The sequence below is a fragment of the Equus caballus genome, chromosome 16, assembly GCF_041296265.1.
Source record: "Equus caballus isolate H_3958 breed thoroughbred chromosome 16, TB-T2T, whole genome shotgun sequence".
Taxonomy (NCBI): domain Eukaryota; kingdom Metazoa; phylum Chordata; class Mammalia; order Perissodactyla; family Equidae; genus Equus; species Equus caballus.
In genome coordinates, this window is record NC_091699.1 from 27,145,199 (window position 1) to 27,162,954 (window position 17,756).

Here is a 17,756-nt window from a genome sequence, read left to right on the forward strand (position 1 = left end):
CCAGATTAATTTTTCTAAAAGTACATTTTGTATTATGTCATTGAATTACTTAAGGACAAAAGATGCTTTCCCACCACACACTGCATGAAACTGCTTCACGTCTAAGGTCTTCCATAAATTTTTCTTACCCTAAAAACCCAACTTCAGTTCTCTCTACTTCTCAGAAGGCTGGCTGTACCATAGTCAACCAAATTTCTTTGTCTCCTTTCTCCTTTGAAGACTGAACTTTGTGCACTTCTCCCTCCCACCTCCACCAGCTCCTGAAAAAGCCATCACCTCTCCAAATACTACCCACATCCTGAAGCTAAGATTAAATCCTACCTCTTCCATTAAACTTTCCCTCATCATCCCAGCTCACAGTGATCATTCACTTCCTACTTACTCAATTACACTTATAACTAATGCAAGTTGGCTTACGCAATTAATTAATTGGTCTGTAGGGTAACATTTTTATCATTAATAGATATCATTTTCTCTAAAGGAAAAGACTTCCTTATATATTTATGTGTCTGTATCAATGCTGCCCATGTAGGCTCTCAATAAAGAGATGGTCAACTGATTAATTGATCGACTGGTTAGAACACTTTGAGCTGTTTATTAAACACAATTCTGTAATTTGGGTACATTATTATTTTCAAAGTTGTAATCATCCTAGGGGATAGAAAATAGTCCATTTATGTTGTCTCATCTTTCCTTGTAATTCTGACCTGTAATTTTGCAGCAACTGGAGAGAAAGCCAAAAAGGAAACCTAAAATGAAAGTAACTGAACCATTTGGAAACTCAAAGTTATTGAAAGAAAAGCTGTGGAGATTAGTCACACTCTTCCTGCAAATCTGAGGCAGCATATGGCTGAATATTTCCTCAAGAAACTTGCTCAGTGAACTCTGTAACTGAATATAAGCACAACAAATGTACATCAATATGTCATCCAACAATTACCATCGACAACTGTAGGATTATGTACAACTCTAACTTTTCAAAACTGAACATCAATTTAGGAATGTGTATATGCAAATAAATATGATATGCATCTTAGAAAGTGTTTATATGTAATTGATATTAAGGTGTATGTGAGATAGCTGTCTATATAATACATTCACCTATTTGCCCAATACTTATATATTGAGCACCTGCCACGTAACAGGAAATATACTAGCTGCTAAAGACACAATAATGACCAAGAAAGAAAGACATGAACTCTGGCTCATGGATCTTACAGTTCAGATGCACAGAAAGACAAATAGTAAAAACATAAATACAAAAAGGATAAATCGGGATTATTTCATTTACAGGAAATAACCAAGTGTCATCATAAAAAATGACTGGCAGAATCTGCTGAAAGGTCCCTCTGAGGAAATTAAATTTAACTTGACCCCTGAGGGATGAGAAGGAGCTGCCCATACAATGAGACCAATATTATTTTCTTTACTAAATATGTTTGTAGCAGTTATGGTGAGACATAAAACAAAATTTTATTTTATGAGATCATAACCAGTTCCTGTGGTCCCAGATCAAAGGCTGTTCAACAAGGAGATTCTGTGATATGGGCAGCTGATTATTTGTTGTTTGTCAAAGTAATTAGAGATACAATTTTAAGAAGAAATATAATAGAAATTTTAAGAACAATATATAAATCATTATCCTCATAATTCTCTTTTTCTACTCAAATCTCTGGCTCTTCTCCAGGGCCTCCCTTTTCCTTCTGGCATGTACCTTATTTTTCTAAAAATGACCTAATGATTAAAGGATCAGTAAGATTTATCAAAAATAACCAGATTTGGAGTGAAGGTGTTTGCGTTCTGGTTTAATCTTCATCCTTCAATGGCTGTTGGCTCTCAAAAAACTCACCTCCTCTTGAAAGAACTGAATCTCCTCCCTGATACATTGAGAACCTCGATCCTCTGAAGTTTTCCACCCATGCTCCTGAAGACTCTAGGATTTCACAGAATGCCTCAAGGACCACCCAGCTGGGGCAGAAGAAGGGGATAATAGGCATATTAGGGCAGAAAGAGCTTTATGCCTCTTCCTCCTACTGCAATAAAGTAAATTCTGACACATGTATTTCATATTTTGGCATGCTGAGTGAGATTTAATTAGAAGAATGGGTTCTGTGTCTAAAGTGACTTTGTAAACCATTGGATTAGTTGATTTGGAGATGCCACCTCCAAATAGAAGTTTAAGAATCCATGTTTTTCAAACCAGGATTAAAATTATTACCGTTTTCTTAGAATGAAATACAAAAGAACTGGAAATTATAAGGTCCAGCTGTTCTAACACAATTAGTTTAAGTCACTAGTTAAATTATTTTAATTAAATTATTAGTTTAAATCACTTTTAAACAAATCAGTCCCATTTATCTGAAAAAATTAGGGACATAAAAGCAGAGGAAGTTCAGTGAACAAATGATTGCATGCGAGAAACAAGTTATACTTCCCAATGGGCATTTGTGCACCATATACAGATACTTCCATGCAATGATTCTGTGTCCATCCTGGCCACCCTGGGTGTCCCTCAGGTCACTGTTACCTTCAGCTACATCCTCAGAACACAACATTGACCTGGCTGACCCTACACTGAACTGAAACAGTTTCACTCTGTATTTCCATTCTCATATCTTAAAGGCTCACTCAGATGAACTGTATGGTTATTTATGTGACATTAAAGGCAGGTACAAATTGTGATTAAAATTATATAATACTAGATTTGCCCATAATTCCTTCCCAAAATATGTGGGGGTGTCTCATTCCTGTAATGAACAGACTCTCATGACCAAGTGGTGCACACATTCCATGAGAATTCACTTTTCATAGGGTCTATTTTGACAGAAGAGATCAGTATGGCCACTTCCAGTTGGTGAGTTTCTATTAGAAAAAAATGGCAACAATTTGGAAGGAAACTATTCTATAGAAACGATCCATTTTCAGCAATATTAAAAATATACACATATTTCCAATAAAATCCTTGCAAAGAAAGATCTAATAGGCTTTTGAAATAAAGCCAGTTTCATACAAGGTACTTGCTGTGAAGAGTGTCTTATTGTTACACAACATTGAAAAAGAAGGAGAGAATAAGACAGATAGGAAAGAAAATAGGAACTGTTTATCTTTAAAAATTGAATTACTAACAATGTTTTGTGCCAATTTATTCTCTGGAAAATATATAGAAGGTGCATTTTCCTCTCTACCTCAAGTGATAAAGTGTTCATCTGAAAAAGTAGAAATGTTTTAATATTTCACATGAGCCCTTAAGAAACATCCTTTCTTCAAACCAATTTTTTTCCCAGTTGGCTTTAATTAAGTTTAGAATAGTGTACCTAGATACTAAAAAATGAATACAAATCAAATTACTGTCTAGACCAACAAGTTCTAATATTACCCCTTAAGGCTGTATCCCACTTTCAATGTGTTCATGAAAAGTTTCCCCTAAATCAAATTTCTGATAATCAATCACACTTTAAATGCACTAGAAGAATTTGTTATTTAAAGGACTCTCTTAGAGTGAACTGAACAACTAATAATCCTTTGAGGTAACACACAATCTTTAACTGCTTTACATACTGTATAAATCTGTCTTCACACTTAACAAATCTGCTTAAATAGCGGAGCACCAGGACGACGCAAATGCTCAAATCTTTCAATGTCATCTAGGAAAATAGTGACGGTTAAATTGTAAAAGGGTTATTTACTCCCACCCTCACCATCAGCACCAACACTCCACAAAACTGTCCAAAGTTATCTGCTGCCAATGCCCCCAGCCAAAGCCCACCCATAACACAGCTGTGGTTGAATAAGTTGGGTCTATTATCCATGGCAGTGAAAGACAACGCTTGACATGGGAACCAAGGGCCAACTCAGTAAGAGGTGTTGGAAAGGATTTGTCATAGAATTCGGAATTGTGTTAAGTGATTTGGAGGAGAGTTCATCTCAAGGAGGTAGGGGTAATTCTATGAATGAGTATATTAATAAATCTCATCTAGAAGAAGGAAAGACTAAATTCTTCAGCTTTAATGGGTAAAAAAGCAACAGTCATGCATATCATAAAGGACAGGGCAGTGTTTGGTATTTTATGGTTTGGACAATGTTCATGCTTAGCCTGTGTTCAGACATGATTACAGAGTGGTCTTATTTTTGTCTTGATCCATCATGCTCATGGAGTTACCTTGTCTGATGTTGATATTCTGTGAAACTGTGTTCCACAGGGTAACACTAAGGCCTGACTGTGAACATCAGGCCAGCTTATTGCAACACAAAGTTCTAGCTGGATGTCAGGGGCTGCTTTTCTCTTTCTCAGCGCAAATGTGTTCAAATTTCAGCTTGGCATTTTGCTATTTCCCGTGGGGTCATATTTGAATCATTAAGCTTGTATGTTTAGTTTACCTGAGTAGGCTATCTAACTCTCAGTAGGCTTCCAAAAGTTTTTAATGCATTAATTCAATAAATCTGAACTCATGCTATGCATGTAGTGTCCATATGTTTTTGATTTTCCAGGACACCCTGATTTCAAAAATTCTGTAGCTGGTTTGGCCTACATACTCTCATTTCTCAATTTGAGGCTTGTAATTTATAGTCACTCTAACTATACAGCCATTAGTCTCTAGGCATCTTAATTCACAAATTACCAAAAATTCATTGTCAAAATCCTTATTGCTTTTAATGTTCACTCTTTTGTCCAATTTTAAAGAACCCAATTGCCTAGTTCACAATACCATGTTATTTATTCAATATTTGTTGATTGAACATTTGTTGTTTATTGAGTGCTATGTAGCATGTGCTATTCCAAGTGTTTTACATAAAACAGCTAATTTAAGCTCTGAGCAACCCTATCACCCCAATTTCACAGACAAACATGGTACTTTAGAGACACTGCCCATTTCCCCAATTGACAGAAGAGATGTGAGAGTGGCAGATTTGAACCCAGATAGTCTAATTCCTAAACTCATGCTCTTAAGCACTATAAAATATTGGGCCATGTACGTTGGGAAAAATGAAAAATTGTAATATCTCATCTCTGAATTCTGATATCCTAAATTTCTACATACAATGTTGTAAATAACAGACACAATAAAATACAAACAATTTAGAGAAAAGATGAAGCATGTTTGAAACTGATTACTTAAGGATCTTCCTAAAGGAAAGAAGTGAGATAGATTTTGAATGTTTCTAATTTTGACATAGAAAGATGGTGGAAGCAATATTTTAGTTAAATAATGAGATGTCATAGAAGAAGAAATCATCTCTTTGGGGGAGCTCAGCTAGAATAATTTAGCTAGAGTTGGTAGGGGAAAAATGGGGACTGAAAAGATAGCAGAAGATATTGCATAGCAAGTAGTCAAACTGTCTGTACAAGTGAGAGTGCACTGCTTCTGAGCTGTGGTTTTGTTTCCTTCAAAAGATGTATATGATGAAGGCAGTGTATTTAGAAGATTAACCCCACTTTTCTACAGAACAAATTTTGCTTTGAACAACTAATGTGTGGGTAGTTGGTGTTAACTTTCAAATAGTCAGAGCAAACAGTTCTAGAAGTGTCCATCTAAATGGCAGTGGTAGCCACAAGGCCAAATAGCCTAAGGGAGAAAATAAATGAAAGAAGGCCTACTCTCTAAGTCAAGACAGAAAAAATGCAGCCTAATATGACATTCTAGAGAAACGGTTCTCAAAGTGTGGTCCCTGGACCAGCAGTATCAGCGTGGTCTATGAACTTGTTAGAAATGCAAATTAGTAGGACCCACCCCAGATGCCCTGAATCAGAAACTCTGAGGGTGGAGTCCAGTGAGGCTTGTTTTAATCAGCCCTCCAGGTGATTTAGATGCACTTTAGGCTTTGAGAACTTTTGCCCTAGACATTGCTACTCCAGTTGTGATCAGTGTCATCAGCGCAGGCATCACCTTGGAGCTCATTAAAAATACAGAACCCCAGGCTCCACCCTAGATGTACTGTATCAGAATCTGCCTGTTAACCAGTTCCTCCAGGTGACTCAAGAGTACGGTAAACCCAGAAAGTGTGCTAGGAAGTACATTTTCTGGATTCTTCTCTGATTGGCTGTTGTGCAAGGACCTTTCTAGGTACCTTCCTTGAAAGGAAGGAACTTTCAAGGTAGCTAATAAGGCAGGTTAGTTACAATCACTGTCCTCCCTAGACTGTCTGTATACTCTCATTTCCTTCCCTTTCTACACTCGAAGTCCAGTCTGACATTCAAGTAACAAGTTCCATGTGCGTAATTCAGGAAAGAAGTGCTGGGCCTACATTCTTTTGCTGAATATAAATATCTCAAAATATTTGTCTTTATATCTCACTCTCGAACCATTATGTAATCATAGTGATTCCTGGTTACAGGAATAATTATAATTATTCCTGGTTATAGATTCATATCACTATTTTTACTATTTTCAAAATTCTGACCAGTCCCTCCCCCCTCTACACACACAGATATTGAATTAGACTCTTTGGCAATCAATCCAGTAATATGCATTACTACAGACACCAGCATGGAAAACCTTTACTACTTTAATTTTTTACAAAATATTGCTTCTGGTCCCAGAACTCAATAGTGGTACAGTCTCAGAGTAATTTGGATTTCTTGCCCAACACGATTGCTTTTCGTAGAACTTCTTTGGGATTCTACAACACATTCCACCATGGGCCACCATTTACATTTTATTTAGAAGCCACTACCCTTGGGTGATTGACCTATCATTAGCCTAAATAATCTTTGGCTGACATTTGTCATCTGTTGCTTCATAAACACATTTATTTTAAAGAAGCTTATTCTCACTCCTCCATAGTCATCTTATGTAGATGATTTTTCAAAGTGAATTTCTCTCTCCCGCTTGTTATTTTGAAAAGATGGCAACGACATCCTTCCTTTGCTAATTAGTCTATCTAAACTTTGTATTACTTTCTTGAGAAGTAAATTAATATTATATCATGTGTATCTCCCCTTAGAAAAATGACTAAGTAGGTGATCTGTACATCATTTACCCCAACTTAACTTGCCTAATTCTTCACTTTTTCCTTTGTCTGAAAGTCAACCAATAAAAGAGTCATTGTGATTAATTAGTCCTTCCCTCAAACTACAAATAACTCTGAGAACTTTATAGACAAATTGTCATTCATATTTTTTATGAATATGTAAAGGAGCACTTTTCCTAAACCCTATCACTGAGCCAAAGAAATTGGGAATTTAGATGTCTTGATAGAAATGGAAAACTTCTGTGACTCCTTTTAATAATGTCTTTAGTATCCATTACCCACACTTACAACATTATAAAGACATTCCAAGTTGTTGTTTCTCCATTCTGCAGCCCTGCGAAAGATACTTCTTTTTTTTTGAGGAAGATTAGCCCTGAGCTAACATCCGCTGCCAATCCTCCTCTTTTTGCTGAGGAAGACTGGCCCTGAGCTAACATCCGTGCCCATCTTCCTCCACTTTATATGTGGGATGCCTACCACAGCACGGCTTGTGAAGCGGTGCCATGTCCACACCTGGGATCCAAACCGGCGAACTCCAGGCTGCAGAAGTGGAACATGTGCACTTAACCGCTGCGCCACCAGGCCCTAAAGATATTTCTTAAGACTTTCCATGTCTAGATCCAGCTAGACTTAATCACCTAGTGGATTCCAGATCAGTCACCTGCATGAATTGAATCCAGCAATACAGTGCATCTAAAGTTCTCTTACCTTTGTTCCCCTCACAGTCAAGAACTGAAACCCCAGAGCATTACACTGGAGAACTCGAAAGAGAGTGAGTAGAATGTAATTTTAGTCTTTAGTCTGGGAGAGAAAATAGAAGACAGTGGGAGACCAATGATGACTGTCTTCAAGCAGCTGCAGTAGTGTCTTCATTTCTGTTGCTCCAGGGGGCAAAAGCTACATGACAATATGCTCATTATGCAATGAGTAGAATTCTTGCATTGGAAAGTGGATTGATGAGCTTAAACGTCTGTCCAACCTAAGACTTTGGGATATGGCCTGGGAACACAGACAGCGCTTGGTTTATGGCATAATTATCCTAAGCCATTTGTGCACTCATTCAAACAAATATTTGCGAGGTGCCAGGCATTGTGCTGGATGCCAGTGGTGCTTTAGAGTTCACAAGAGACAAAGTATTTGTCCTTATAAAACCTATTTTATAGTAGACACGCAACATACCCTACAGAGAGAAACATATAAATTAACACATGAGTACAGATTGTGAGAAAAGCCATGAAAGAAAAAAACTGGCTTCAGAAAGAAAGAAAATTAAGCCCATCTTAACAATTACTTAAATTTTAACTTAGATGATTAAATCATAGGGTTAATGAAGTCAAACAGGTAAATTTTCTTATTTCTATTTTTTTTTTTTGCTTATGTTTTCACTTTTTAACTTTGATTCACAAATATAGATCATTAACATTGGGATGATGGAGTAGTATAATATAGAGAAATCAATCTAAATGTCTTCATTATTAAAAAAACATTTAGATATTAGATTTGCTGAAAGACTGATTTAGAACATCAGCCACCTCTAATTCAGCACAAATAATGTATCCCAGGACCATAATATCACCTCCTCAGAGCTCAGAGTATCTTAATTCTTATTCAAGAAATTTTTGCTATATCTTGGCAGAGAACTTATACAGATAATAATTGCATTTATTTCTGGTTTCTTGAGGGAGATTTCATTCCATGGAACACCAAGCAAATGACTTAATACAGTTTTATATGATCTTAAGTATGATACTTGCATTCAAAGTATAAAAGCAACTAAGCAAATTCCATATCACAAAGTAGCATAGGCAATTTAGTTGGATAAAGCACAGGCGAACGGATAAAGTCTACTTTAACAAGGTTCACAAATCTTTCACCTAAACAGGAGAGAAAAATAAAAACAGGAGAGAAATACACCCCATATATTTCTGACCAGCACAGAGAAGCTTCTGTGAAATTGATTGAAAGGGGGATTTGGACCTACGAAAATAAGATTCAACGATGACAAAAAACAACAAGATGCAACCAGAAAATCTCTTGTGTCGCTTTAAATAAAAGCCAACAGGTCAAGGTGGGATTGTTCTATGAGTCAATCTAAACCAAGAGTTTATGTTTAAACACCAATCATGAAAAATATTGTGCAATTTGAAGAATTCTGCTTTTCATGATGAAGCATGTTACCTACAGCTTTAAAAAGTCCATAGAGTTCCCTTGTGTCAGCAACTTATAAATGTCGGGGGTTTGTTTTGTTTTGAAATTTCATGACCAGGTTGAGCTTTTGAGGAATAAATGGTATCAAAGAAACTGTTGCTTTAAATCCTCATTATTCAAGCATCTGAATAGTCATGATTAATTTACCTCCCACAACATATTTAGATGAAAGGAAAAGAAATTGAGGCTAATCCATGCATCTTAACTACATAACGTGAACACTATCTCAATTTATTTGAAATCCAAATATTCTCACCTGCAAAATGAGTATAACTTAGGATCAAACATAATTTTATCTAAGAAAATGTTTCTTTCCAATCGAAATATTTGCACCCAAATCATGTAAGCTTCTTTCTCTTCATTTTCTATGAACATATTGCAATTTTTCATACAAAGCTATTTTTTAAAGTTTTCCTTACTTTATTCCAATTTATCAACCTCTATAAAATTCTTATTGATTTTCTTTGCATTTCTGTGTATTATGTCATATCAGAAAATAATTTTCTCATTTATGTGACACTAAAAATGTTCAGCGGTATTTATTTGAAAAACATTACATTAGGATTATTTAATTTCCTTCATATAGCTATAACTCTTTCCTAGAAAATAATTATGACCATGTTTGTCTTATTATATTTATTATAAATAGGATGAATTTCTATCCTTCCAAGTGAGGAATTTAATTTTAATAAATTAAAATATATTAATTTAAATAACGTGTTTACAAAAAATTCATCTTGCTTATCTTGTTAATTTTTAACAAAAAACAATGTCTACTTCAGATCTGAAGAGTGCACGCCTCAACAAACAGAGAATCTGAATGTTACTGTGATAAAGAGAAGAAATAACTTGTCTCTAATTATGAAATAAGAGCTCTCTTTAAGTCAAAAGATTCAAACTCATGACCTTTGTAGTTTCATGGTAAATAAGTTTAACTTGTCACAAAGGAAGGATGGAAGGAAGGAAGGAAAGGAATGTAAGAAAGGAGGCTTCGATATAGTCAGTAGGGAAAGTAGAAAGGCTTTTAAGACATACAAAATCTCCACAGTAAAATGTTTACTGCAGTGTTTCTCAACACGTTATACATATTACTTAGGTTGAAAATAAACATTTTTATTTTAGTAATTATTTATTATAATACCAACTAGAAAATCAAACAGTGATTTTTAATGTCTATTACTGCTTAGGGTGAAGCTAGAATTATTTAGGTAAAACCATGAGTCACATTAAGTAAGTTATTAAATAAATGATAGCTTAGTTGCTATGGAAGAAACCATGAAGATAGCCACCAGTGACTAAGGTTTAAAAGAGTTTATGATAAATCTGTCCTTCAGAACTGGGATGAATAAACTGGAAAATGTGTCAGGGAGGAAATAATAGCTATCTTTAAATATTTTCATGGAATTAGTCCTTTTTATTAACTTATTCAACGTCAAGGGAAAGCTGATCATTCTGTAGATACTGGGGGAAAAAAGGTTGAATTTAATTGAGATACTTTTCTAAAATCAATTTAAAGAATGATGAGTATCTAGAAAATAGATTGATCTATCCATTTTTCCATCAACAATCTGTCCAGCTATCAATTTATTTTCATATTTGTAGAAGAAGGTATATTTATTTTTAGGGAGAAAAGGAGCTTCAGCAGAAAAAAAGAAGCTGACAGAAAGAACAGAAAAACCTGCAATCAGACAGACTTGATGACTCACTAGATAAAGGTATCAAGAGAGCCAGGTCTAATAGATTTCAGGCCCAGGTGACTGGAACAGTTGGAAAGACATCGAAAAAAATGGGGGAAATAGAGACATTCCTTCAAATTTAACAAGTAAGTTGCTTTATACATATTAAATATTTAAAACTCACAAACGTTAATTTTTGTATGTGTATGTTTGCTGTGCATTTTAAATTAAACATGAGTTAGATTTGCAAATTACAATGACAAGCATCAAATAAATCAATTTTCTATTAACTTTTTCAGTTCACAGCTTTTGCTGAACTAGGCCCAATCTGCTCATAATCCCAGCTAATGATGTTTTTTATAACTTCAAATATTGTACTTTTTAGTTCTAGGATTTCTTATAGATTCATCATAGCTTTTTTTTTTTTTTAAGATTAGCACCTGAGCTAACATCTATTGTCAATCTTCTTTTTTCTTCTTCTTCTCCCCAAAGTCCCCCAGTACATAGTTGTATATTCTAGTTGTAGGTCCTTCTGGTTCTGCTACCTGGGATACCGCCACAGCATGGCTTGATGAGCAGTGCCATGTCCATGCCCAGGATCTGAACCAGTGAAACCCAGGGCCACTGACGCAGAGCGTAAGAACTTAACCACTCGGCCACAGGGCTGTCCCCCATTTTTAGGCTTTTTATTCCTTTCCTAAAGATACCATGCCTTCACCCATTATGTCTATCTTTTCCTGTAAACTATTTAACATATTAATAAGTTATTATAAAGCTTTTGTACATCTGAGTCACCTTTGGATCTTTTTCTATGGTCTCTTTCTTCTCTTCAATATGGTGAATCTCCCTAACTTTTTCATATGGATAGTAACTTTTCTATTACTATTGTATTGAAAATTGAAGATAATACTCTGTAGAAATGCTACATTTTGTTAGCTTTCTCAGAAGAATTTTTTTTCTAGCACACATTTATATTGTTTATGAATCACTTTAATCCTGTGCAATTTTTATTAGGCTTTATTAGGTCAGGGCTATTTTGGTTTTGCCCTTGATCCTCAGGCATGGACTTTACTGTAGATTTTACTCCGAAAGTATGACTCCAAGGAACCCAGCAGAAAACAACAGATAAAAGGTTAAATTCTTTTAAAACTGAACCTATGGTGTAAAGGCCCATCTCAAGGGAAAACTTACAGAACAGAAGTATAAATAAGGATACAGCAGGAAAGAGGCAGTTTTTTATACAAGGAAGTCATTCACCCATCAGGTGTTTGTAAACAAAATAATAACCACATATTTACACACACATACACACTCACCCACATACACACTTACATAAAGCCTCCAGAGCACCTGTACATAAAAAATGTATTTCTTCCTTTTTTCTGTATGTTTAAATAGTATTCTGATATTTAAAATGTCATAAACATATAAATGCATTGTGTTAGATATTTATAAATATTTGTTTTATTGCATAACATTAGTACTCATGAGACAACATAAAAGAGAGAATGAAAATAAATATAAATCTACATGTTTTAGATTGAGTAATTTTGGATAAGAGATTTTTTTTATATTTAATAAAATTATTTACCAGAAAACCATGTTGATTGTTCTTTAATATTCTAAACAATTTGAAATGTCTTCCTTAGATACTTTAAATATTATCATGAAATTTACATTATATTTTGGTGTTTCTTTCTCTTTTTCTTTTTTTATTTTATTTTTGCCTTTTTAAGATCTTGGACATTGTCAAAAACAGTTAAGGCGTAATAATGAATCGACAATTTGAGGATGAATGAACTTATTCATTTAATTCTACCATGTTGAAAATACTACTGTTTTAAACCCTAATCATGGAACCAAAGAATACATGGCATAGGAAAATCTAAAATATAGAATATTAACTAAAGCACACAGAAAAGTTCCCAAGATAGAAATAGTTCTGTCAAAATATCTGGTTGTTAACTCAAAGATAAATCAGAATCAAAGACTGGCAGCTTAATTTTTTCATGGGAAAATACTTATCTCCCTTAACATTCTGTATTTGCAAATAGCAGGACTTTATTTGTAATAAGAAGGCATTTAGGGGAAAAATAATGGGATAACTTACAAGCTTGAAGGAAAATTGGCACAATCAGGGCTCAGAAAGTCTAGAAACTACATCCAGATCTAGAAAATGGGAGCTGATGGGCTTTCTCACAGCAAGCTGGAGTACCTGGATTGGCAGTCTCACCAAGACTGCAAGAAACGAGGAGAAACAGTTCCCTAAAGGAAAACACACTTGCAGCAAACAGAAGAAAGTGAAATGGATGCAGGTTAGCACAAACCATTAGGTACCAACATCAGTATTCCAAGATAGCAGGATAATATTGCTAAGATTGTATTAAGGATAAAAATGTAATAGTACAATTTTGCTTTAAAAAATACCAGGAATAGTTAAAGCAAAATATTCACCAGCATAGTCATAATATGGACAGGTAGGAAATGTCCAAATATCAGTCAGTGGAATTAGATTTTTTCTTTTGCTGCAGCTGCAACAACTAGCTAAATTATTCAATATGGTAGTATGGAGCTGGCAATATGGAGACATATGAAGAACAGAGAAAGACTCTGCTCAGCTCTCTAACTGCAAGAAGAGTGGTTTGAGTTGTCAAACTCCTGAATTACAAATTGCAATTATCCTTCCTTTAAAATATTAGAACCAGTTTTCTTTGATAGTTTCTAAAATTAAGGCCAAAATTTCTGTTTCATTTTTGGTGAGGTAATTTGACCATGAAAGCAATAAACTCCACAGATGTGTTCATTAACATTCTTTAATTAAATGTACTAGAAATCATCTTGAGCTAGCTTATACAGATACAATGGGAATTTATTATGAAGATTCAAAGTATTTTCCATTTTCCAAGCGTGAGGATGTAGTAAGCCCACAGAAAAGGATAATAAGAAATGGAAAGGTATCTGGAACATAGGAATTGTTTTATCTCTATTTTTATTTTTCTCTGCACAACTATCCATTCTTCTTTTTACTACTGATTGATAAATAAGAGTTGCATCATAGCACCTTTGGAAAGAGAGTATGATTGGCCTAGTGTGGGTCAGTCATTCTTTCTTGGACATGGTCAAATGTGTCCAGGACAATAGTCTTTTATTTCACAATTAACTGTAGCATCACATTCCAATAGATAAAACTATTGATAAGTGGGCTATAATGAGCCCGAAAGACATTGGAAAAGCTACCTTGTTCAATGAATATAAGCTGTATAAACTTAAGCTAACTTGCACGTGTGTTTTTCATTTCCTTTTTTTTGTTAGAAATTGAGTTTGAGTTTAGAAAGACGTAAAGATAAAGGAAAATGTTATAATCAGAGAGAAATTTGTGACATGGATCATGAATTGAGAACAGTGAGATAAGGAATTGAGAGCCTGGCTGGGGAGATTACCAAAAGGGAATCACTGTGAAGAACAGTGTGGCCAGAGTGGCCTTGCATCCAAGAAGAATAAGGTTGGTCATTGAGGACGAAGCTCAGAGACAGTCACAGCCAGCCTTCAGGGTGAGTCTGTAACACCAGCAATTACTGAAGTGGGACTAACCCATCAAGACTGAGCCAAGAGACCAGACCTCAAGGTCACCAGCCATGGACTACAGTAGTAGAAAGAGCTGGCTGCCCAGGAATAGCGCTCAACTAACTTCACCCTACAGACACCACCAGTGAACACACAATACCAGATCAGTCATCCTGGGGAGGATATCAATGGTAGGTCGAACCCCAGTCAGCTCTTGCCCATGAGGCACAATGAAGACCTCTCACTTATGTCCAAATGCCAGCTTGGGGAAGGCTGCAGGGGACAGGTGAAGCAGCGCTGAGAGGAACCTGACTGCTAACCTGACTGAATATTTAGACCTGAAAGGTATTGTTAAAACTGGAAGATGCGGAGATATTGCTGATAGACCAGAGGTTCCACCAACTGTCTAAGAAGAAGAGTCTGTGAAAAAGTTTAGATCAGTTACATAAAATCATTAAGCTACGATTTTTGGGCACATCTGAGTGTGTGTATACTTTTACAATCCAGTTACTTTGGTAAAAGCTTAGCAATTTGGATATAAAGTATAGAAAGTAAATCTAATTTAAAAGAGGAGAAATTAAATAACAGGAATTGGAAAAGACTACAAAAAGGTCGTATCAAACATAAATATGTATAATGGGAGACACAGGAGCGTCATAAGAGAGACAGAGCTGAGTCACATCTTACACGGTCAGGTGAGATGACAATGAAGGGTAGTCAAATTCACTCCTGAAAATCCTTGGGAAGGCAACTGTTTTGTCCCCTGTATCACTTCTTAATAAGGACAACGAAGGATGTCTTACAAAGCCCTAAGACTAAATTTCCACAGATTATCAAATACATTATAAAGCTCTCCATTTCCATACTAAATATCTTGTAAAATTTTTTAAAAACGAGGGAATTTGCATTTTTTGCATTTGACATGATGCGGCTGCAAGTGACTAATTAAATTTAAATTTTCCTTTGGTTTGTTGGATCAAGCATGCTCACCAACTGTTGCAAACAGAGAAAATGCATTATAGAATTATTTTCAATTGTGAAAATCTATTACAAATACTAATTTTACACTTACAAAGGTTGAATTTGTGTTTTTTGTAGACATTTAATTAAATACTGACTGACTTTGCTTTTTCAACTTTCTGAATATTGAGGTCAATATATTTTGTTTCGAGGGTCAAATATTTTCAGAGGGCTTTGAATGACTCGAAAGCCTGAAAACAGCGTGCTTCAAAGATAAAGCAGCATTGAGTCCTGTGCAGCCAACATTAGAAATAAGAACAGTAACAACCACCACAAAAATTACTGTTTCTCGGTTGAACACCTCATGTAATATTTGGTTTGACTTTGGGAGCCACATAGTGAAAATATACATATCTCAAATACCAGAATCAAATACAACAGGGTGAAACGGTCAAACTAAGCTACACATGCAGGAAACTGGGATCATCTTCAGAACAGACACCCCACACCTCTGCTCACTTTGGGCCCTACATTTATCGACTAAAACAGTTGGCAGACTCACCTGCACGAGTTACATGGTTGGTTTTTCTTTAGCTTCTCTCTGTCGATTTCTCTCTCCCCCGAGTCTCCCCATTGTGTACCATATAGGTTATGCCGGGACCCCAAAGTTCAATCTGAAGGGCTGCGAGAAAGGCAGGGGAGAGCACACACTCAAGAGGAAGGTGTCAAGGATAGTTCATAAAGAAGCTACTTTTGAGTTTGGCATTAAAGAAAAAGTAAAATTTTAGCAATATTCTTTTTTTTTTCCTAGAAGAGTTGGCATTCTTGGTGACAGAAGAGCATAAACAATGGAATAAAGGCAGCAGAGGTTGAGTATTTTTGAAGAGTAGCAGAAATCAGAATATGTTCAGAATAGTAGTAAGAAATAAGGTTGGAAAAAAAGAGACAGACACATACCACGGAGATTTTTTCCTAATGTTATTCCATACTGTTTGGAGGTGTGTTAAGGACAGACGTTCTTCATCGCCTCTTCTGCTGCCTTGACACTGCTCTGAGTTCCTAACTCAAAGTGTGGTGATTTATTAAGGCCAGTAATGACTACTTTCTGCATTTCACATTCCACACCGCCTTTCCTCGAAAGTTGCCTAATTAATACCAAGCCTCATTTCCACATGTGTTGCTCTACTCATTTGACGGTGTTTGCTCGAGGGCGCTTTGCAACTTGCAACAGTGAAACTGGGAAGTAGCAGAAAAGGAGAAGAGGAGCTGTCACTGTCAGATGCACTGAAAAGTAAGATCTGAGGATCATGTGCTACCATCAGCTGTAACTACCTCTTCAGTAAGAGTAAGCCAAAGGAGTTCCCCTGCTCACCCTTTCTAAATAACCTTTCATACCTTCTGACAGGGCAATGTATAATTTTGTTTAGGGGACAAGGGCTTTTTTAAAAAGTAAAGGATGTTGCTAATGTTGGATAAAGTAGCAATAGTTCTTACATTGTCTTTTAAACCGTGTCTGTTTGACTGCTATGTTAAGGAAATTTGCTTCTATAGTTTTCTTCTGTCATCAAAGAAGAAACAAAGGACCTCTTCTCTGACCTTTGACCACTACAAGAACAAATAAGTGTTACCTAACTGTTATTGAGCCCTTACCATGGGTCAGTTGCTGTGTTAGATGCTTGTATGTTGAAATATTTTATTTAATCCTCATACCAACTTCATAGATTAAGTAGTATTATCATCCCCATTTTATAAAGGAAAATCTTAAAGTATAGAGGTTGGGTAACTTGCCAAATGTCAGAGAACTAGTAAATGTTAGAGCTGTCATTCAAACTCATCATTTATCATCCTTGTTCTATTGCTTATAAAATATTCCATTCGTATCAATAACACTTGGCCTATTTATTTTCCATAGCACACACTTATGCCCCACGGTCTTGTGGAAGTTATGTACAGTTTGTAGTGTACTGATATCCAGAATAACCAATGCATACTATACCTTATGCACATTTCCTAGGACTTGAACCATATTTTCATAGTTTTCCCCTCATCTTGGAGTTCTTAGTTTTGTATCTGCCTATGTGACAGGTCACCAGAGAAGTTATGCTATCACATTCCCCATAACTGTTTCTTGATTAGAACTCAAAGTCATAATTTTAGTTCTGGGGGCAATTATGGTCTGCTCCACATTCATGTCCACCGAGCATTCCACAGTGAAAAATGGAGAATACATACAGAGAGTGGCCTATGGCATCTGGAACTATAGATTCATTTATTTGGACCAAAATTACACTTTGGTTAAATTCCCTGAGGATATTTAATAGGTATATATTGTGCAGATTAAAGTAGGATGGTAAAATAAAAAGAATGGAGGATGTCAAA